Source organism: Notamacropus eugenii, chromosome 4, assembly GCF_028372415.1.
Source record: "Notamacropus eugenii isolate mMacEug1 chromosome 4, mMacEug1.pri_v2, whole genome shotgun sequence".
Lineage (NCBI taxonomy): Eukaryota > Metazoa > Chordata > Mammalia > Diprotodontia > Macropodidae > Notamacropus > Notamacropus eugenii.
In genome coordinates, this window is record NC_092875.1 from 264,419,804 (window position 1) to 264,443,456 (window position 23,653).

The 23,653-nt window shown below is 39.5% G+C and overlaps 2 long non-coding RNA genes across 3 annotated transcripts in view; one reads left to right on the plus strand and one right to left on the minus strand.

The window, feature by feature from the left end:
• The first annotated feature begins 1,414 nt into the window (after window positions 1-1,414).
• Window positions 1,415-22,771, plus strand: LOC140501212 (uncharacterized). Of its 2 annotated transcripts, none has more exons than XR_011966094.1 (4): window positions 1,415-1,706; window positions 2,060-2,156; window positions 3,874-4,022; window positions 4,433-6,260. It is a non-coding gene; the product is annotated as an uncharacterized lncRNA (long non-coding RNA). The 2 variants fall into 2 exon arrangements; XR_011966095.1 differs by lacking the exon at window positions 4,433-6,260 and adding an exon at window positions 20,014-22,771 and having other exon boundaries at window positions 1,568-1,706.
• LOC140501213 (uncharacterized) overlaps window positions 5,849-23,653 on the minus strand; it is a 33,458-nt gene continuing 15,653 nt past the window's right edge. Inside the window, exons 3-4 of the long non-coding RNA XR_011966096.1 lie at window positions 8,429-10,944; window positions 5,849-5,982 (exon numbers count right to left, since the gene is read on the minus strand). This is a non-coding gene — a long non-coding RNA (uncharacterized lncRNA). The remainder of the gene's footprint in view (window positions 5,983-8,428; window positions 10,945-23,653) is intronic.

Here is a 23,653-nt window from a genome sequence, read left to right on the forward strand (position 1 = left end):
CTTATTTTATCCCCCCAAACAAAACAAATTTCTCTGCATTTTTGTTCTATTTCCTATACGATAGAATCTTTTGTTTTTCACTTGCAGTCCTTGGTTTCCAAGAATTTTTACTCCTTGTGGCTTGTCAAGACACCCAGGGTTCAATGGCCTGCCACCAGGCCCCAGCCCAAGGTCCAGGATTCCCTCCTTTTCCTTCCCAGTATTGTCTTACATCCTGCATGGCCCTCTTTTTACACCACCGGGGGCTGTCGTGACAATGGGGACTGGCACCAGGCACACTCCTGCTGCCACAGTGACAGCTGCTGACCACTTGCCAAGCGTTAACTACAATAGCATGACTTCAGATACTTTATTAAGACTAAATAAAGAAAAAAAAAGATTTAAAAAGGGAGGGTCTGCTCCTAGAGGTGGACAATAACGTCTTATCAGCGACCATGGGTATTGTTGTGACTGCCCCAGGTTGGAGAGACTCAGATCGGAGTTGTAAACTTTGACTTGGCCTTTATGTTGCTAGAATTCAGAGCAGGTTGTATTTCCAGTGATCTGCTATTACAGTTTTAATTTTGAGTAGATCTGGAGTTTAACTGGGCATACCCCTCACTTGGCTTCTTCAAGATTTTCTGTTATCTTCGGTTTTCCGTCTCCTGTTATTCTTCAGAGGTTACATCCCCCATGTTGGAAAGATTTCCTTTCTCATCTCTACCTCTTGGAACCCCCAGGCTAACCCCTAATCTAGGCGGCACTTTCTACAAGAAGTTTTCCCTGATATTTCTCCTCCTCCTCCTCTTCCTCTTCTCCTCCTCCTCCTTCTCCTTCTTCTTCCTCTTCTTCTTCTTCTTCTTCTTCTCCTTCTTCTTCTTCTCCTTCTCCTTCTTTTTCTTCTTCTTCTCCTTCTTCTTCTTCTTGTTCTTGTTCTTCTCCTTCTTCTCCTTCTTCTTCTTCTTGTTCTTGTTCTTCTCCTTCTTCTCCTTCTTCTTCTTCTTGTTCTTGTTCTTCTCCTTCTTCTTCTTCTCCTCCTTTTTCTTCTTCTTCTCCTCCTTTTTCTTCTTCTTCTTCTTCTTCTTCTTCTTCTTCTTCTTCTTCTTCTTGTTCTTCTTGTTCTTGTTCTTCTTCTCCTTCTTCTTCTTCCAGTGCTCTATCCACTGAACCATCTAGCTGCCCCTTCCTGATACTTCTAATTGTTAGTTCTATGCCTACAAAATTTATTTGTGTTTATTGTGTATACATTTTCAAATACTTATTGGTGTACTTGTTACATTTCCCTAGTAAGTAAAGTAGTCCCCTGAAAAGCAGGAAAGTTTTCCTTTTTCCTTCATGCTCTCAGCACAAAGCACAATGCCTGGCACAAAGTAAGCACTTAATAAATGTTTGTTGAACTGTATTACCATTGTGACTTCTTCATTCTTTTGAGAATGGTTTCATTGTAGGGAAAATCTCTTAATCATCACAGATTGCAGTTCCTCTGTATAGCTTGAGTTATATGTGGCTGAGAAATTCACCATCCTCTAGTAACAGAAGAGTGATAGTGTACTTTAGCCAAATTGGATGCCTGTAGACAGCATGGTGGTGAGCTCTTCCAAACTCCACAGAGAATCTGTTTCTCCGATAACAGACGTAGCTGCTTCTTGTCTTCCCCCTTCAAATGGGAGTTCACTGTGGGCAGGGACCTTGTTTGGCTTTTCTTTGGACACAATTCCTGATGTACAGTAAGTGCTTAATAAAGCTTTTTTGCTGATCACCAGGTCCGTAATCTGAAGCCTTTGAGGCAAACAATTAATAGCACCTCATCAGCTTCCCTGGGCATTGTTCTGACTGGACCAGATTGGTTCAGACTATGTCTTTGACTTGGTGTTTATGCTGACAGACAAAATTGAGGGCAGACTGTATTTCCAGTGATCTGCTATTACAGTTTTAGTTCTGAGGGGAAAAAGCCTGGGCTAGGGAGTTGGAAGACTTGGGATGAAGTCTTGGATCTGCCACTTAAGATATTTACTAGCCTTGGGACCACCACATCACTTTATATCTTTGAATGTCAGTTACCTTCTATTTTCCTTGGTAGGACCTGCCAGAGATTCATCAAAATTCATCAAAATCTTCAAGAACCTGGAGTCACTTTCCTACCACAGTGAGACATCAGCAGAGGACTTTAGTAGAAGGTTAGAATTGCTTTTATTATTTTTCTTGTGGTAGATGACTTTTCCATGCCCCAGTTGCTGATTCCTTCTCCTCTAGCTTACCTTCCTTCTACCCTATATGTGTGTGTGTGTGTGTCACACACACACATACACACACATATGTATAGAGTATGTCCCTAGATATTTACTTTTAGCCCACCACAATTAGAATGTAGGCTTCTCAAAAGGAGGCAGGTGCTTAAAGGAGTTGAGGACCCTTTTTCTTTGCCTTTCTTTGTATTGCCAGGGCTTAGCCTGGCAATGTTTGTTGACTGACTGACTGATATATTTAAAATAAACGTTTAGTGGAGTATCACTCAGGAAAGTTACAATAGGGACATTTTAATTCAATTTTGTCCCAAATAAAAGTCTCTTCTCATAGTTCAGCTGTGAAGTTAGACAGGTATTGGCCACCTTTCAGCTAGTTTGCTGATTTCTGCTTTTCTGACCTTTGGGCAGGACATTTAGGATGGCAGTAGTCCAGAGACAAGGGGAATAGGAATGTCCTCCCTGACCTCAAAAATATTTTCCTTCAACCCTCTACCAATTAGAGATTCACTTGGGTCAACAAGTTCTTCTTTTAAAATGTAAATACTACCAGTATTCACACCTTAGTGTGAAGCCTTCTCTAATCCTCCCTTTCCTCTGGTTGGTAATGCCTCTCCCTTCTCTGACCTCACATAGCACTTGCCTTGTACTTTTCTTATGTGCTTATCACGTATCAACTCTGATAATCAGGAGTGCTTTACCCTTGGTTGAGAAGTATGCAATCCCCTAGCAGTACCCTAAGGTCAGAGGAACATTTATTGAGAGAAATAGGGCTCATCAGAGGAATACTGTACTTTATTTTTCTGCTTTTTTCTGATGATGTCATCATCTCTAGGACAGGTCTTACGTGTCTGGAAGACTCTACTGGTACCTGTGCTTGTGGTGCTCACCACAAAGAGATAGAGAACTATCCTGTCTTTGGACTTTCTTGTATTTGCATTTTCTATGAGGTTAAATAAAACCAGTCCTGTATTTGATGTTATGTTACCTTGAGTGCTTGCAAGGGATTTAAAGGCCCTTTTCCTTGAAGAAGGACTTCAACATGAGCCAAATTCTAATGTTCCCAGGTTAAACACTGGGTAGGGGCAAAAACTAGAGAACATGATTATGGAGAACCTTCCCAAATTGTGTTTGGTCCTGATAAATCCAGAGCTTTGATTCTGGGATGGGTTTACATATTATTTTTATAGGATTTATTTTTGTTTATCATATCCCCTTTGCTCCAGTCATTTGAAGACTTAAAGGAGGTTTCCTAGAAGAATTAGAGCAGTTCTTTTATGTAATAGAAAGCAATAAGCCTTTATTGAATGTATTTATAACAAGAGAAAGGCACTAGATTAGCACCCATTCTATAAACTGGAGCATTTGCTGGCACCTTCAAGATGGGGCAGGGAAGAACAGAGAAGATATAACTAGGGATCTAACTAGAACCTTTGATATGATGGTCGTCAGGATGTGACAGAAAGAAATCCATGATGGCCCCATCCTTCGACTTAAGTTACATCAGGTTCTAGTCACTCCTCTCAGGTTCTGTAGGCAGGCTTCCTGAATCCATGATCATTACATACATCAGGACAATTCATGATTGAATACTAGAGTTTGGAGTCTCATTAAAGCAGCTTTCACTGGCCTCCTACCCCTAATGTCACAGGCAGCGAGAATCCAGGGAACCTGTACCATAGGACATGGAACATTCTAAGCAGAAAAAATTCCAGGAAAGGAAAAGTAAATGCCAGAAGAAGGGGCTTCTCTAGAGGAGAGATGACTTGTCCTAAGAAAGACCAGGCTTAAAACACCAAGGTAATTTTTTCTCCCTAGACTACCATATTCCTATTTAACTGTAAACTGAGCTCTGAGACCTGTCATCTAAGTTCTACATTTCTCCTACTGACACGCTGAAGTGCTTTAATAAATGCTTGTTAAATGGGTTGGAATTAGTTCTCGAAATGCTACTTTCAGTAGAAGTTCCTTGACGGCAGAGACTAGATTTTATTTTTTCATCTTTGTAACCTCTGTGCATAGCACAAGATAATCACAGAGCATGTGCTTAAATCAATATAAAATATAGATATATTTTTATTTAATATATTTATTTGATAAATTATAAAATATATATTTAATATATTTATTTATAGAAAATATAAATCAATATAAAACAATCAAATTGGTTTTTTCTGAATTCTTAGCTCAATGTATCTATTATTCAATAGGAACAGGCCTTGATTTGGAGTGTGAAGACTGGATTTGCTACTTGTGTGATCTAGAGAAGTCACTTAGGATCAGAGAATCAGAGGTACAAGATAGAAGTGACCTCCAAAGTCATCTGGTTTTCTTCCCCCCACACCCTAACTTTATGTATGAAGAAACTGAGACTGTTATGGAAAGTTCTGGACTTGCCCAAGGTCACACAGGTAGTGAGTTTCAGACTTGGACCTGGGTCCTCTGAATCCAGAGTCACTGCTCATTCTATATATCTCTTTTGGGCCTCATTTTCCTCATCTGCAAAATGAGAGCATTTCCCTAGTTGCCCTCTGAGGTCTCTTTCACCTAGAGCTCGGGATCCATGACTCCCTTATGGTCATCCTGTGTCTTATGAAGTCCTTTCCAGATCTCCATCTATGATCTTAGGGATAAAAGTTTTGATTGAAATTTGAGAGCATGAAGTTGGGCTTAATGGTGGTGACAAGGTCGAATTCTCCCTTCTCTTCCGACCACTGAAGATCAGCATGGATGCAGCCTTTGATCTCCTTAAAGCAGTTTGCTGATTTCCAAGTTATAATGTGCAGGAGAGCACCTGGGTACTGGCAAGCTATTCCAAAGAGATCAGATTATTTAGGTAACTGTTAATATCCTTTTCAGCTTCATCCTTTATCCTTCAGGGAACCAAGTCTCAAGTGGTTTGTATCAGAGGCTCAGAGGCAACAGGAAGAGGATGTCAACTTCTCATAAGTAAGATGAAGTGTACTGACTGAAAGCTTGATCTGTTATTTTGTGCCTAAGCTGGTTCAGTTGCTTTCACAAGTGTTATTGCTTAGTTGTTTTCGGTCAAATCTGACTCTCTATTACCCTTTTTGGTGTTTGTCTGGCAAAGATACTGGAGTGGCTTGCCATTTCCTTCTCCAGCTCATTTTAGAGATGAAGAAACTGAGGCAAGCAGGGTCAAGTGACTTGCCCAGGGTCACTCAGCTAGTTAGTGTCTGAGGCCAGATTTGAACTCAGGAAATGGATCTTTGACACCAGGCCCAATGTTCTATGCATTATGGCACCACCTAGCAGTACTTGCTTCCACAAATACAAATGTCTTAGTTAAGGGAATAAGAAAGGGAGAACCCAAGAATTTCAGTTTCCAGTTAATGGGTTCTTTGACCATCTGGCTTTTTGCTTGGAGAAAAAATCCATAGCTTCATTCCATGGCAATACATGTCACATTAACTATAAAAGGAACCCAGGAGCAGTAGTCCTTCCTTTAAAAGGCTTCCAGATTACAAGAAACCCAGAAAACTCAGGTTCTGTTTTTGTCTTAGCTATCGATGATAATAAAACCACAGGATTATGGATTTAGAGCTAGAAGGGATGTTAGAGATCATCAAGTGCAACTCCCTCATTTTATAGATGAGAAAACTGACGCACAGAAAAGTTAAATGATTTGCCAAAAGTCACCCAGCTAGTAAATGACAAGACTGCAAATTTGATTCCAGGTTCTCCAAGTTCCAATCCAATGTTCTTCCCACTAACTCTGAAAAGTCTGTTCAGATGAATTCTAAATGAAAGAAAAAAAATTACACAGATTTTTTTTTAAAAAAATTCTTTGTATTGCTTTTGCTTCTGTGGATGGGCTCATTCTTTTCTCCATGTGTTTGTGTGCAGGCGCATGCTTGTGTATGCATGTGTGTGTGTGTGTGTGTGTGTGTGCATGTGGAGAACTATTTCACATTTCCCATGATAAGTTTTGTTTATAGTCAGGAGAGTGTGATTCACATTGAACAGTCCACAGGCCCTAGAGGGCTTTTTCTCAGCAAAAGTCTCCAGTGGCTGGGAGTGGGGGTTGTCCGGGGGTGGGGGACTATTTTCTCACAGCAAACATTTTCAGTGTCAGATGTAAATAATTCCAGATCACTACATACTGTTGGCTCTTCCTATTCCTTCTGCTTTATACCCAGACCAAGTCCCTGGATCGGGAAAATCTTTTTAGGGGAAAGATAAAGAAAGTTGAAAGGGGAAAAAAGGATTTAAACTAAGTAAAATATCCCATCTGGGAGCCCACTGACTTGGCCTGTTATCCTTCTTGAGTCTTTATTAAATCCATTCCATTCCTTTTGTGTCACATGCCCTGCAGCTGCCTATGACGAGTCTAGCTAAGATAGGGGGACCTCTGCAGCCTGGGAGGCCATGTGACCAGGCTTTTTTAAGAAGGCTTTGGGTCAGGCTACTGGGGTCATTCTGGGGGATGGGCTTTTTTAATAGCCCCTAGGCCTCATTTGTAGGGGTGCATTTGTTTTCCATGGGGCTGTGTGAAACTCCCAAGGGATCTGTCCTAGAGTTGATCCCTTATCTCCCACCCCTTGCCTGATGCCACTAGAGACTCCAGCCAGCAGTGGGGGTGGCAACCAGACCCAAGGCTTGGTTATGTCTTATGGCCACTGCCCTTTTGGTTGTGTCCCACAGAGCTGGGAGGGAGCCAAGGCAGTGCATGTCAGGCCCAGGAGACCAGGCAGTGGGATAAGAGAGGCGCCCTCTCCCCCAGAAGATTGAGTGGTGATGACTGGCCCAACCACAGGACTGCATGGCCGTACATTTTCATAACCAAACTGAACTATGAAATGTACTGTTTGAAGACTTGTGCCAGACACCAGTTTTTAAAAAAACGCTTTCTATGGAAGACTCTTCTGCCCAAAGTCTCAGTTAACTTGGTGCCCCTTTCTGAATACATAGTTTGCTGAGTTTCACCTGGTTTGGAATCTTTGAAAGAAGACTTTCATTCTATGTTGGCACTCTGTCCCTTTAAATACATAAGTATCTTTTTTTTTATTGAATGGAAAAGCATCTTAAAAGTACCAGCCCCCTCACCATATCCTTCCCCCCACCCACCTCACATCACTAGAATTTCTCTCATCTTTTTTTTTTTTTTTTGGCCTGTAGTGTTAATTGTTATAAGGTCAAAGTCAAAACTCCCTAGGGGATTCCAGTGTTGTAAGGACTTGACTAAAGATCAGAAACAAATTGCATTGAAGTAAAAACACCAGGGCCCCAGTGCTGAAAGCTGTGAACTCCCCAACCAGCAGCCATCTGCACAGCACTTGGGGACTATGGCTGGCGCCTGAGTCATTGAGTTTGGCAGTCTCTTACTCAACACTCTGTTTTCCTTGGGGGAGTGGGGGTGGGATGAGGAGGAGAGGTGGGAGGGGAGTTAGGGAACAAGGGAGGCAAGAACTGAAGGAGCAAAGTTGCCCTTTTGCCTCATGATTTATATTTGGTCCGAGTACCCCTGTTCCGTTTTCTTTTCGTTGGAATGTATCTTGGACATGTTGTTTCAATATGAGACAATCAGCTGGACCCTCTAAGGAATGTCCCTGGAGACTGGAAGCTGCCTCCCATGAGGGCCATTTATTTAGCAGAATTTTAAGCTGCATTCCCTAACATCTGCATTCTATTAATACCTTCAGAATATTTCCCATCAGCTTTGGGAGGTCAAGAAGATGCTTTGAGAGATGATCTGCATTAAGGCTTAGGATATTTTTAACCGATTTTGCTGTGTTTTGGATATTAATAATTTGTGGGAAGTTTATCCTCCCTCTACTTTTAAAATGCTAGTATACATGGTGACAGTCAGTTTTTGTTTTTAAGAGGAAATATAATAGAAGCCAACATCTTCTATGAATGGGTTAAAATCCATGGAATGGTGGCTTGTTTTTTGTACCTGTTATAACCAGTGGGATGAGAATTATCTGTAATCACATAGGAGAAAGATCCCAGAGGACCATTTTAAATTTAGGAAAGAGATGGTGGTACCAGGTGTCAAAATGTGAATGAAAAAAAAGACTGCAGTTAAAAAAGGGATGAGCATATGGAAAATTCTGATGTTGTATGCACTAATGACCCATTTGTCCTTCATTATTATGCTTTGCCTTGTTCCTTTCAGAATGTACACACACACACACACACACACACACACACACACACACACAGAAAAAAATTAAAAAACCCACCTTGGAAAAGGTCTGAAGGGCTTGTGGGGGTAGTGATGAAATTATTACAAGATAGAGACCAGGGAGACATCCTTCAAAGAAGGATGACAAATATTTGTGTTATCTGGCTCAAAATGGAGATAAGACATAGCATGCACAAGCCAAGATTGGTCCTTCCCCAAATGATATCTGCAGACTTCTTGGTTTCCATCTGAGCTCTTGGGAAAATGCTGAGGAACAGAAAATGTTGTTCTGCTGGAGAGAGGGGATGCACATCTTCAGTAGAATTGATTTTAACATTTGAGAAGGAAGGGTAATAAGCATTTATTAGCACTTACGATGTGTCACAGATTGTGCTAAGTGCTTTTGCAAATATTATGTCATTATATCCTCACAACGACCCTGTGAAATAGGGCTGTTATTATTATTCCCATTTTACAAATGAGGAAACTGAGTCCAAGACAGGTTAAGTGACTTGCCCAGGGTCACAGAACTAGTAAGTGTCTGAGGCCAGATTTGAACTCCAGGTCCAGCATTCTACCGGCTGGGTACTAGAAGAAGGGCATTTGGGTGAATACAGAGGCAAGGATGGAAAGAGAAAGAGCAGAAAACCTAAAGAGGGATTGGTAACAAAGGACATGAGGAGATGAGGAATGCATTCACAGTTAGACAAGTGGACACCAATTCTACTAGAGACCTTGGAGGATATTTTTTGACTGTGCTTCTAGATCCTTTTATGGAGATTGATATAAGAAAATGCCTTAGAATATATCCACCTGCAGGCATTTTTCTTCATGCAAGATGGCACTTGTTAGAATTAAATGAGAGACAGTCTATGCACAAAGAAGGGAGAAATCTTTTTCAATAAAGGAATTAGAAACACACTAATTCTAATCAATGTGTGGAAATCCAAGCTCATTGTCTCAGGCTACTATTGTAGTTAGTTGCATAGTTGCATGATAATATCTCAAGAGATGAATAAAAAGACTACCAACCTTGGCATTTGGAGAGCAAATTACCCAGGGTCAAAATGATGGAGCAGTTCTCCGGTATCTCAACATTACCTTGCTATTATGAAAAGAATGACAATCTACTTCCTTGTGGCTCCACTCCATATGCTGTGTTTCTGAATTATAGGGTGCTCCTGAATGCCCATCTGTCTTAGCTTGATGCTGTGTTTCCTTATCATTCCATTGTGCCCCTTGGACTCCATTTTCTACTGTTAACAAACTGCCCTTCGAATTAGACTTATGTGTACCCCCCTAGAAATTCTTTGTAAATAGTTCAGTGTTGTTCAGTTATTTTGGTCATGTCCAACTCTTCGGGATCCCATTTAGGGTTCTCTTGGTGAAGATGGAGCATTTTGCCATTTCCTTCTCCAACTTATTTCACAGATAAAGAACTGAGGCAAACAAGGAGAAGTGACTTGCCCAGGGTCATGCAGCTAGTAAGTGTCTGAAGCTGGATTTGAACTCAAGCCCAGAACTCTATCCACTGTGTCACCTAAGTTCCTTGAGGACAGAGATTGTTTCACTTTGTTTTTGATTATTTCCAGCTCCTAAAACAGTGCCTGGCATATTGTGTGAACATAATGCTTGTTGCCCTAATTTTACAGCATATATACTAAAATTGAGATGATATTCTAAAAGATAATCTATAAGATTATCACGGTCTTTTCTGTGCAAAGACAACACAGAAATTTAGGTGGATGTCAGGCAAGAGTAGAGACTGATGGATCAGGTGTTCCTGGTTTGGATGTCTCTGAGTCACCTAGAACAGGAGGGAATCAGGCCACTGATTTAGTCAGATTAATGTTCGCATGTAATAATTTCTATGTAAAAAGGACTGAGTTCCATCACATGGCATCTTCTGAACCCCTTGTGAGGAAGAGCTTAGAGAAAGCAATGATTTGCATTTTGCCCCCCTTTCGCTCTTCCTTTGCTAGGTTATATTTATGCAAATTCACTTGCAAAACAAATAAACAGAAATAACAAATGCCCAGAGTCCCTGAAGACACAAATCAGATCCCTGGCTCAGGAAACTCCAAAGTCTCATGTTTGTTCAGAAGAGGTTCCCATAGCCTTACTCGGACTCTTTATCTGTCCCCACAGGATGTACTCCCACACTTTCTTCCAGGGTCACTTGCTTCCTGTTGGTATTCCCACAGCTGCCAAGTGAGACAGCTCCAGTTTGGAACAAGCTGCTTCTGAGGCTGGAGGTACTTGTTTGCAACTCAAGCAGGGTAGCGCTGCACAAAATCAGGGCAGATGTTCAGCCCCAGGAATCTGAAGAAAAGTTTCACACCACGCAGCACATTCTTCTCTCCCCCAATACCTTTCATTTACTCCCGACAGGATGTGGAACAATTTTCCTTCTTCTCTTGCTGGCCCAAAGATTTGGGATTTTGTAAAGACATTTAAAGACATTGGAATTTGCGAAGACATTCAGATTCCTCTCTATTCTACTCCAAGGTGAAATAAGAGTTTCTTCCAGGCCAGACAGTGTGTTTCTACTTCAAGGGTTCGGTTGGGAAGATGCTGCTGGGAAGAAAGGATAGGAGGTTACCATGTAGACCTAGGTTTCATAGTACCTTGGCTTTTTACAAAGTGGATTCCAAATGATTCCGGGGCTCCAGATTCTGGAGATGAACTGGGTAGAGCTACAAAGGGATTAACTAAAAGCAGGTCAGTTTGCATTTAGTGACATGTAAACTGAAGCAAGTTCTAGAAAGGATTATTATATTACATTACCATGGCACAGAGCACTCTGGTTGGAGAAGAGAGGTAGACACATCCAATCAAGAGGTCTGTGAACTTATTTAAAAAAAATACAGAGTATTCCAAAAGTCTTATTGTGGTTTTAATCTAGTAATGTTTTAAACTGCACCAAGACTTTTGGGATACCCTGTATTTTGATAACCATATTTTAATATAATTGAATTCTTTTGTAATCTTATGTATTTTATTTTATTATTCCGAGAAAGGGGCCATAACCTTCACCAGACTGCCAACAGTCTGATGTCATAAAAAAGTTTAAGAACTTGTGGATTAAAGCAACCAGTTGGTGTTATGGAAGCATGCTCAGTGAGTGATAATAATATTTTATTGTTGTTCAGTTATTTCTGACTCTTCATGACCCCATGGATCATAACATGTCAATAATATCCATGGATACTGGAATAATTTGTCATTTCTTTCTCTGGTGGATTAAGCAGAGGTTAAGAGACTTGTCCAGGGTCACACAGCTATGAAGTGTCTAAAGTAGGATTTGAACTCAGATCTTCCAGGCCCAGCACACTGAGCCACCTTGCTGCCCTGATAATAATAATAATAAATAGCTAGTAGTGATACAGTACTTCAGGGTTTGTAAAACTGTGTGTATTATATATATAATATAGTATATGTATACATATTATATATAATAAAGCATATTATATATAATTTATAATACAATATTATATAATGTATTTATAATACATACATATTATATATAGACATTTATATACTGTATATCTGCAATATTATATGTTGTGTATATATTTGACTCAGTCAAATGCAAACATGCAAACATACCTCCATATATCCATATATATGCATACATATATATATTATATACACACATATACACACACATACTTCATTGATGTGAAGTAGATAGAATTGTTAACACCCCCATTTTAAAGATAAGGAAACGGAAGTTGAGAGAAGTTAACTGACAGTGTCACATAGCTAGTTAAGTGTCTAAGGCAAGATTTAAACTCGTGTTTTCCTGATTCCATCTTCAACACTCTATCCACTACATCACCTAGCTGTCTGTCTGCTGCTAGTTTCTTTTGTTTTTTTAAAAAAAGTGAAACTAAAGAACCAAAAACTCTACTTGTACCATAACTAAAATAATGCAAAAGAAAGCAAAGCTCCAGAACATCAGAACCTTGATGAAGTCAATAACCAATCTTGACTCCAGAGGACATTGGGTAGAATTACCTCCTTCGTCTCAGCAGAGAGGTGATAGGCTATAGGTGTAGATGCAGCAGGCACTGTCAGTTAGGGCCAATGTGCTGATTTTATCTAACTATATTTCTTTGTTACAAGGGAAGATTCTATTGGGGGTGAAAGGGGAGGGGTCATTGAAAAGTGACTAATTTTTTTTTAAGGCTTCAATTTCTTTCAAGTGTTCTTAACCTGTTATGGGTCCTTTTGGAAGTCTGGTAAAGCCTGTGGATTCCTTCTCAGAATAATATTTTTAAACGCATAAAATAAATTATATAAAGATTACGGAGAAAAGTGCTTATATTAAAACTGTTATAAAATGAAATAAAACATGTGCACCACAGTAGCTTCCTCCACAATTATAAAGCTATACATTTGAGTTTCTTGGATTAAATCCTCTACCTGCCTCTCCCAGTAATCGTAAACTTTCAGTGGTTTGGGCTTCCATAGTACTCCAGCAATTGAATGGGGCAGAGGGAGAGGGAAACACCATGAATAACATATATCGTGCTGTTACCATGCCACCTAAGAGAAAGTTTATTTTTCATTGGCTCCCATCCCTAGAACACTAGATACTCATTCTATCTTGTTGACATATTTGCTAATGAAAGCCATGACTCATTCAGTGTTGAGCATGTTCTCATTGATCCTTTCCTGCTGTTTCTGAAAATACCAATAGAATCCAAAAATCTCTGACTCAGCATCTTTTCTGTCCCTTTTCTGTGAGGTTGACTGTGTTGTTGTTCAGTTGTTTTCAGTTGTGTTTGATTCTTAGTGATCCCATCTGAAGTTTTCTTGCAAAGATACTGGAGTGGTTTGCCATTTCTTTCTGTAGCTCATTTTCTAGGAAACTGAGGCAAACTGGGTTAAATGTCTCACCAAAGTCAGTAAGAGTCTGAGGCCGGATTTGAACTCAGGTTGATGAATCTTCCACACTTTAGGCCCTGAACTCTATCCACTGTGCCACCTTGCTGTCTGTGAGGTTGATTGATAATGGTCACCAAATAAGGTGTGCATAGGCACGCTTGGAATAGAGGATGCTCATTTCCTATTATTTGGATCTTTTCAAAAGTGCTTTTAATTGTTTGTATGAAATCCTTTCCCCTGCAGCTTTCTTTGTAAGATATTTGTCTGTATGAGTGACTCAGTCATTTAACAATATGAGCATGGTCCCAACTGAATGCAAACATGTAGGGATTAAAATTATGATTGTGTTCTTGGATGAATATTATAGGATCTTAAATATGGAACTAGAAGGAGACCTTAGACGTCATCTAGTCCAACTTTCTAATTTGATAGGTTAAGAAATTGAAGAATAAAGAGATTCAATGACTTGTCTAGGGTCACACAGCTAGTAAGTATCTAAGGAAAGATTTGATTTTTAATGTAAACTATGTGGGGGCAAAGGCTGTCATTTTTTTTTCTTTTCTCCTCTTCCTCTTCTTCCTCTTTCTTTGTCTCCTCCTCCTTGCATTTTTAGCCCCAGTGTTTAGTATAATGTGTGGCACATGGTAAGTTCTTAAAAATTTCTTGTTGTCTTGACCTTTTTATTTGAATAGAGGTCTTTCTGACTAGAAGTCCAGCATCCTCTCCTATGACATATGGCTACCCATGAAAAATATTTATTTCTTCCCATTCTTACTTAGAAGCATCAAAGATGTTGGACCAGACTACCTCTTTCAATGACATGATCCAACCTAGCAATGATTGTTTAAGGAACTTCTAATAGCTTTGATTTTAATGTTCATTTTTAAAAAGTAAAGCCACATTTTTTGGGGGGGCAGTTCTTTGCTCTCTACATTTCTAGGAAACCCCACCTATGACCTCTCCCATTACAGACTGGTTTAACTCCCTTTTCCCTCCTCAGTGAAAAGGAAAAAAATGAACTTACACAGATATACGAAATTGTCTGTCCCTTGAAGTTAACTTTCTTTAGAAAGTCTCAGTTTGGCAACTTTGGGTCTTAGTCCTGCAGAGGACTTACCACTCACCATAGAATAATTTCTACTTTTAGAGTGCCTAACAGTTCTCTTAATGAAAATTTGTCCTTCAAAAGCTGAAGGAACCAAAAAGTGCAGTTTGATTCTGGATTTGACTCCCTATTTAGGGATAATGGAAACCTTGGGAGGGAAGTGGCAGCTCTATCCTAGACTTTGTAATAGAAAAAAGAGAGGTAGGCTGACCTAGATGTATGTACCCTAGATTTGGGGAGAGCAGATTAAAAGCATTCAGAAAAATTGTGGGTCACATTCTATGGCCTAAATTTCTAAATATTTCTTTATTTTGGTTTTCAATATTCACTTTTATAAGATTTTGAGTTTTAAATTTTTGCCCCTGTTTTCTCCCTCTCCCCTCCCTGGCCTAAAATTTTAAAAGGGAAACTCAGCCCAAGAGATATGGGAAGTTCTTAGGAGTAAAATTATAGAGACAAAAAAGAAAGAATTCCGATAAGATGGGAGGTGAGCAGGTGCCTGAGGAATACAATGGGGAACCATTGGTTCAGCAAACTTAGATTTTTGAAAAGACAAGTTGGAAGCCTTGACAGGTAAAGGAGAAAATGAAAGCTTGGCATGCTACAGTTTTGTGAGAATAGCAATAAGAGTGCTATTATTATAATAGCAATAAGAGTTATTCGCAATATTATTAGCAATAAGAGTTCAGGCCAATAGAAAAATTTCTGGTGTTTTGTTCTTTTAACCACATTGGGGAAAAGAAGAGGGTTAGCCAATGGAGAGGATACCTGCCTAGAGTGAATGAAGTGATGATACCTAACTATGTGAAGAAGGTAGAATTGCTGAATGCTAATTGTGCTTCTATTTTCTCATTCAAAGGGAATGCTCTTTGGACTGGAAATAACAAGTAAAATAAACAATGGGGAATTGACAGTTAAGCGAAGTGTGATGGTTAGAAAGTATCTGGTAAGAAAGGGCAGCTAGATGGTGCAGTGGATAGAGCACCAGTGCAGGAGTCAGGAGGACCTGAGTTCAAATCTCACCTCAGACACTGGACACACACTAGCTGTGTGACCTTGGGCAAGTCACTTAACCCCAATTGCCTCATGGTGGGTCATCTCCAGTCATTCTGATGAATATCTGGTCACTGGATTCAGATGACTCTGGAGGAGAAGTGAGGTTGGTGACCTGCACAGCCCTCCCTTACTCAAGAAAACAAAGTCAAGTGCAAGTCCTGTCATTATTTCTCTGATGGCATGGTCTTCTTCGGCAACGAAGGATGAACACACACATCTGGTAAGAAAGTCTGTGATGAGTTTCAAGTCAAGTTGAGTTTGCTTGCATTATTAAGTAACTACAATGTGCCAGGTACTTTGCTAAGAAGTGGGGGGTGGGAAGGGAGAAGATATAAGCAGTTCAGAGCTTCAAGGACCTTACAATCTAATGGATGACGTGTTGAGATAATCTTAGAGGAAAGCTAGTATTGAGGAGGACTCCCTTCTGGTCCTACATACTTCACTTTACATCTGTTCATATGGGTCTTCTGAGTTTCTTCTACAACTGACCATTTGGCCATTTTTAAGGCACAATAATATTCCACTACATTCACTTGCCATATGTTTAGCAGTTCCCCGATAGATAAGAACACCCTCAGCTTCCAGTTTTTTGCTACCATGAAAAGAACTGCTATAGATAGTTTGTACATCTGGGCTATTTCCCTCTTTCTTTCTTCTGTTTGAGGAACAGGCTTTATAATGGTGTCACTGGGTTTATAAGAGTACACACAGTTTAAGAATTTTTTGGAGCATAGCTCCAAGTTGCTTTCCAGGAACACTGGTTCAATTAACAGCTCTACCAACATTTCATTAACTTGTCTGTTTTCTTGGAACTTCCCCTAACATCTATTATTTTTCTTTTGTTAACTCTGCCAATCTGATGAGTGTGAGGGGAATCTCATAGTTGCTTTAACTAGCAATTTCTCTAATTATTAGTGATTTGGAGCATTTTTTCATATGTGTATTGATAGTTTGAATTGCTTCCTATGAAAACTACCTGTTCATGTCCTTTGATCATTTTTCTGTTGGGGAAAGGATCTTTTTCACATACATTTGTCAGTTTTTCTTAAAAGATGGTAGAGAACAGGAGAGATATTTTAGTACTAGAGAAGGAAAATACTTTCCACTTTTCAAAAAAGGGAAGGGAATAGAGACTGCCAAGTACAGGTAAAAGCTTTATTTCAATTCATGGCAGAATTCCCAAATAAAGTGGTATCTTTAATTGTAACAAAAAATTGGGAGCAAAGTGACTAATCTTCAATTGGGGAATGGTGGGACAATGTGGCATATGATTGTAGTAGAATTTCTTTTTGCATTAAGAAATGATGAATATGACAGATTCAGAGAAACACTGGAAGACTTACTCAATTGTGAGCCAAACCAGGAGAACAATTTGCAAGGTGACCACAACAGTTTAAAGGAAGACAATTTTGAAAGATATTGGAACTGTTATTGATACATTGAACAATTATGATCTCAGAAGACAAGACTTTGTGCATGCCTCTCACCTCTTGCTAGAGAGGTGATGGATTAGAGGTATCTCAACAAAACCTATAAAAATTTACAGAAGAAAAAAAAAGAGCTCAGAATAGTACACAAAAAGGGCAGTTTTGTTATTAGTTTTCAATTTAATATGTTCCCTAGAAATTGTAGGTAAATGGGGTTCACAGTTTCATTTACAATCTTCTTATTCTTGTTTATATATTGAAATATTCTTGTTGGTTGATATGTGTTAAGTTCATAATTTGAAAATAAAACTTAATTTAAAAAGAACAAGTAGTGCCAGAAAAATCTCATTTCCTTATTTGACAAGTTCACTAAGTAGCAGATCAAAAGAATACTATAAATATAGTCTATCCATATTTGAGCTAAGTATTTGACAAAGTCTTTCATACTATTCTTGTGAACAAGATAAAGATATGTGGGCTTAGATGATACTAAACCAATTCAGAATTAGTTGAGAGACCAGACCCAAAGAATAATTGTTTATGGCTCATTTTCAACTTGAAAAGAGGTCTCCATTGGAGTGCCTCGGGGATTTATGTTTGGCATTGGTATCTTTAACATTTTTATCAATTACTTGGATCAAGATATAAGTATCATGATAATCAAAATTGAAGATGTCCCAAAACCTGGAGGAATAGGTAGCACGTTAGATGAGTCAGAATCCAAATTCCAAAAGGTCTTGACAGGCAAGAATACTGTTTTAAATTTAGCCAAAAAGGCTAATTTAATCATGGTCTACATTGAAAGGTATAGCATCCAGGATTAGGGAGCTGATGGCTCCGTTACACCTGCCTTGGTCAGGTTACAGTTGGAATACAGTTAGATCCCAATTAATATGAATTACAATTCTTCTGAAGGGGTGGCATGTATTTGAATTTGCAGTATTTGAAGTTACAATTGTGTAAAATATGGTAACTGGTTTTAGTCAATGAAATGATGTAGGGAAAATTGGAATTATGTGACTACTTTAGGGGATTTATTATTTGCACTAATCAAGACCTAGGATGTATTATGTTCAGTTTAGGGCGTTATAGTTTAGGAGGCTACTTAAAGCTGGAAATCATCTAGAAGAGACTAACCAGGATTGTCATCCTGGTTAAGGAACTCAAGATAATGCCATATTGGGGATCTTAAACAGGGAGTTGATAAGTCATTGGAGGAACATTTATCTGTCTTTAAATATCTGAAAGGTTGTTGCATGAAGATGCATTAGACCATTTGGATGGGGAGTAGGGGTCTCAAGAGGGCAAGATATAGGAGCAATGATAATTTGTATAGGACAAAATTTAGGTTTTATGTAAAGAAAAGGAAATAATTAGAGCTATCCCAAAATGAATGAGTGGAATAGATTGAAATGGGCTCTCCATTATTGAAGACCTTTAAGCAAAGTTTGGATGGCCACATGGATAGAAGGGAATTGTTTTTCAGGTGTGGTTTGGGCTGGTTGGCCTCAGAGGTCCCAGTTCTAAGATTCTATGAAAAGTGATTTCATTAGACCTTTCCACTGAAATAGGCAGTGAAAATATTATTATCCTTATTTTACATATGTAGAAGCTGAGCTTCAGAGCGGTTGTGATTTGCTCAAATGACACTGCTACTAAATGTTAGAGCTGGGATTTGAACCAGGTCTTCTAAGTCCAAATCCAGCACTTTTGCAAATAGTACTATCTCTATAGGATTCAACATGGAGCCCTTAACTTGGTGTTGGTACTTTGTGGTTATCAAATTCTACCCATTGGTCCTATTTTTTACTCCTGAAATAACACTGTTTTTCTTTAAAGGAAAGACTGGTGAAAATTCGATGCATTCGTTTAGTCTTTTTCTTCTGGGATAAGTTGCTAAAAGACTGCAAGAACGAATTATGATAAATCCATAAGTAAAGTGATGACATCTCAAGCCACATCTCTAGCCTCATTTCAGCTGAGAAAGATTCTGGTACTACATCAGTCTTAGCTGCGCATCTGGAAAGAAACTGATCCTTGAATTGCAATCCTAATATCTCTACAGTACTAGATCAGGCATGGAAATTATCTTTGCTAGATCAAGTAAGGAAATGATCCCTGACAAAGAGTGGTTTAGTACTTAGAATCAAGAAAAGCATCTTCTAGTCTCTTCTCCACTTACTAGCTGGGTGACCTTGGGCAAGACATACTTTCTTCAGAACTTAGTACACCTATAAAGTGGGCATCTGAGTGATATAAGATGGGGAGAAGAAAACTGCCCATTAATTCCTTTAGGGAAAAGAAAGCACTTTTAATAACAGAAGATTCTATCTTCAAGAAACCAGCATAAGGAAATTAGCAGAAAGCTGGGCTTGCTTTTTTATATATAAGTATAAAATATCTTACCTGCCTGAAGGCAGGGGACAGGACCTCAAGGACCTCAAGAAACCTTGAGGTTTCTTCCATTTCTGAGACAGGTGTAATTCAATGATATTGATCCTAGAATGGATTCCTGCCTAACCTAATGTAATGTTAGATGCTGGAACTAGTCACTAGCCTCTGACTGTCAGCGTTTGCCAGTATGTCATTATTTATGTCCATCTACTTTAGTTTAATTCCAATAAGTCTGTTTATGCATGCCTTTCAATTCCAAGCAAGTGCTTTGTAACAGAAACAACTTTGATTCATTTCTTTGCCCAGGTCATTAAAGCAACAAGATTAAAAAGCAAGTTGCTTCTGGGATAGATAGAGAAGCGAGGATAATCCCTAAAGCCAGGTCTGGACTTCTCAGAGATCTTTGCTGTTTCCTTCCAGATGCCGCCTAGGTACTCACTAGCTGGATAATAATCTGGTTAGTGGTTAAGTAATAAGTAACAGGTCAGCAGGTACAGATAGAGGAGGGCACAGATGTTTCCTTTCCCTGCTTTTTCTCACTTCTCACTTAATTATAGGAGGAAAACAAACAAACAAACAAACAAAAAACACAGATCTGAAACTTTCAGCTTAAATCCCTGTAGGAATAAATGCTTTCAGGCTGAAAATTGTATTTTAACAGGGACATTCAAGGCAGTCGTGGAAAAGGTATGTGTGAAAGACAGTTTAATGTAATCAGTCTGATTTACTTCAGCACCTGATAACTTCTGTTTTTTACTTTCTACATAGGGACCACATGACCTGTTAACTGGCTCTTCAAGCTCATTATCCAGTGCCAGGATGGTGCAGTGAGGGCAGTGAACAGAGCTCTTATTGACTTGCCTACCACTGGCAATGGTCTTCCAATAGATCGCTGATGGACACGGATTCTGTGTGCATGTGCCCAGCTGAAATTTAACTCGGCCTCTAACACTGAGCGACTGCTTATATTTAATAAGGGAAAGTTGCTAGGTGGGTTCCACAGAACCACCCTCATTTAAATTTGTGGCCTTAATTTTATTTAATGAAAGTGTCAGTTTCATAGTACTCATTGCTGCTGCAGACTGCCAAAAAAAACAGCGAGCTCAGCCTTCCCCTGATCTTCCTTGTGTTGATTTCTTGTAGATAAGACTCTTCTGTTATTAAAAGTGAGTTCTTTTCCTTAAAGGAATTAATGGGCAATTTTCTTCTCCCCTCCTCCCCATCTCATATAACTCAGATGCTTTCTGCCACCATTAGCTCCTTTAGCCCTGACTTACTTCAAGAGATGACCTTTCTCTTTGTCAAAGTTTAACCCTTCTATCTGAACAAATGGTACCATTCTATTCAGTTTGCTCCTCTATTATCACTATACTCTTCCTAATAGGGCAGTTAGGTGGTGCAGTGGATAGAGCACTAGTGCAGGAGTCAGGAGGACCTGAGTTCAAATTTTACCTCAGACACTTGACACTCACTAACTGTGTGACCTTGGGCTTAGCCTATTAACTTAACCCAATTAACTTAACCCCAGTTGCCTCACCCTGGGTCATCTCCAGTCATCCTGATGAATATCTGGTCACTGGATTCAGATGGCTCTGGAGGAGAAGTGAGGCTGGTGATCTGCACAGCCCTTTCTCACTCAAAACAAAGTCAAGTGCAAGTCATGTCATTATTTCTCTGATGGCATGGTCTTCTTCGGCAACAAAGGACGAACATACACACTCTGCCTAATATTCAGTCTCTACTCTGTCTGTCTACTTCCTACTTTCCTCCTGCCTACAAACATATCCCTCCCCTCCATCCTCAGCAATGCCCCACTTGTTCTGCCAGTCCTTGATAATTATTATCCAAAATCTCTCCTTCCGTCTGTGGCTAAACCTTTTGAGAAGGCAGTCTATAATCAGTGCCTCTCCTCTCCTTTCCTCTCCTCTCCTCTCCTCTCCTCTCCTCTCCTCTCCTCTCCTCTCCTGTCTCTCTCTCTTATATCTCTGCTGTCTAGATTCTTGCCTCATCATTTAACTAAAAGAAAGGTATCCCTGAGACCTGATTAGTCCTGGCTTTCCCAATGCAACATCCTTATCACCTAATGGAATAAAAAGTCCGGCCACATGGAGTCTGAGTCCCTCCAACCTGGTAGAGGGACAACTATATCTTTTATTATATCCTACTCTCATAACCACATGAGTTTCCATCTGGAGAGGAAGGGAGGAGGGCAGTGCCATGTCCAGAGAACCTATGAGTCAGTGTCTTGTTCCACATCATTGCTGATTAGGGCAAAGTAAACCTCTTTTTGTTTATTGCTGAAGTTCCACGTTTGATCATAGTGTGGAGTCTTACCTGAGAGAGGGCTGGTATTGGAACTGCCTCTAACAGTAGCATTTTTTTTGCCCTTAAGAGAATGTTACTGTTATCAACACATGTAATTAGGGCAGAGTGGTTAGATGGGTTTGGCTTTCTGTCGCTGCTCACTTGCCAAAATAACACAGTTAAATATTCAATCACATCAATTTGGTGCATAAGAAACAAAAAACTTTTTGTTTTAAAATATAATCGCTGAAACATTCCTGAGTATACATATAAAATATTAAATGAATAAAAATATGAAAGAGAACTCTGCCTCTACATAGAGTGGATGGGCTTAGGGAACTTCTTTCCTCCAAAACAGCATAATGATCACAAATTTACAGATAAGGTATCTAGGCTACCTACCATCAGGCACATTTGGACTGAGGGTCACACTTTTGTGAAAAGTGTGACCTGGAGTGAGGGGCCAGTATTACTTCTCAGAACATCTGCATGAGATTTTATGTATATAAATCTTACTGGCTTATTCATATTATTGACTTTACTTATAGCCATTAGGCTTTCCTGCTGATATCAATAAATTAATCGACAAGCTTTAAATGGGATCTCCATTGTGTATAGAACTATGCTAGGCATTGTGGGATGTAGAGAAGAAATATGTCAGGTTCTTACCCATCAGGAATTTAGCAGGTGGAAGATACTAGATTAACACACTTGAAGCAATTCTGCTTGGCACCTAGGGAAATGCTGAGGCTGCTACTCTGGTGCGTGGAAATATGATTCCATTTGGAACTTTGGAACTTCTTTCTTCTGTAGTCTGTTCCAATGGGGATGACTTCATCTCATATATTTCCTTCCTTATGACCTACTCATTGATGCTCTATCATCCAAGACTTCACCACCATTATTGTTAGTTGCTGTCCAAGGACAAATCCCTCCCTCTCCTGTTGTCTCATTTCATATTTTCATCCTTGAACATCTCACCCATAACCTCCCCAAACTCACTTGTTTCTGTCCATTCCTTTACTAGCAACTTTTCTTTTATCCATTTTATTATGAGCAAATTCCCTTAACCTTCTGAAATTTCTACATCTTTGTCTTTACTGAAACTTGCTCCTACTAGTGATGTAATTCGCAAAGTCTTCTCCAAATGGACTTTAAGTCCAATGGACTCCAATCCTTCTTCCACTTTTTTCAGATTTACTATGCAAGGTGGAGGGGTGAGTACTCTCCTTGATCATAGGACTTAGTTCTAGAATTGGGAAAGGCCTTTGAGTGAAATTCTCTCATTTTGTAGACAATGCAGTTGTTGCCTAGAGAGCTCAAGTAACTTGTCTAAGGTCACACAGCTAAGTGTCTAATGTAGGATTTGAACACAGGGCCTCCAAGTCCAGAGTTAGTTCTCTTTCTGCCTTACCATGATGATCCTCATTGCAGTTTTCAAACCATTGTTAGTACATCCCAAACTTCTCTTTTGAATACCACATTACTCACTGATGCTACCCTTTTTATCCTTATTGCTATCTGCTGGATACTCTCCCACTTTCCTCAATTCATATGAATTGAATATGAAACACCTACTGTGTATGATACATTGTGCTGGATACTGGTTGCAGAAAGAAAGATTCAACAGTGGCAGGATTCTTCAGTAGCTTACTATTTAATGGAAACAATGACACGTACACACATCACTGTGCTGCACAGTTATGAGATACAAATATAAAGCAGTAGTCAAGGTTAGAGGAAGATGTTATAAGAAAGGAGGAAGGTAAGATCACTTTCACTTGGGGAGGTAAGGTAGCTCTTGAGCTGAGCCTTGAAAGAGGAAGGAAGGACAATCTCAGACTGGGCAGGAGAGGCAGTGAATCCAGTTTGGGGGGAGCAGATATTTTGAACAAAGGCTTAATTGCTTCATCACTTGGCTCACAATCCTTTCATACTCCTGTCGTCATCTTCAGTGACTCTAGCATCAATATTAGTGATCTTTGCAGTATCCAGCCTTCACTGTGTCTTACCTTCTCCAACTCAAATGACTTTCACTTCCACTCCACTTCTGCCACCCACAAGAAAGTCCCCACCTTGAGCCTTGCCATCATTTAGAATTGTG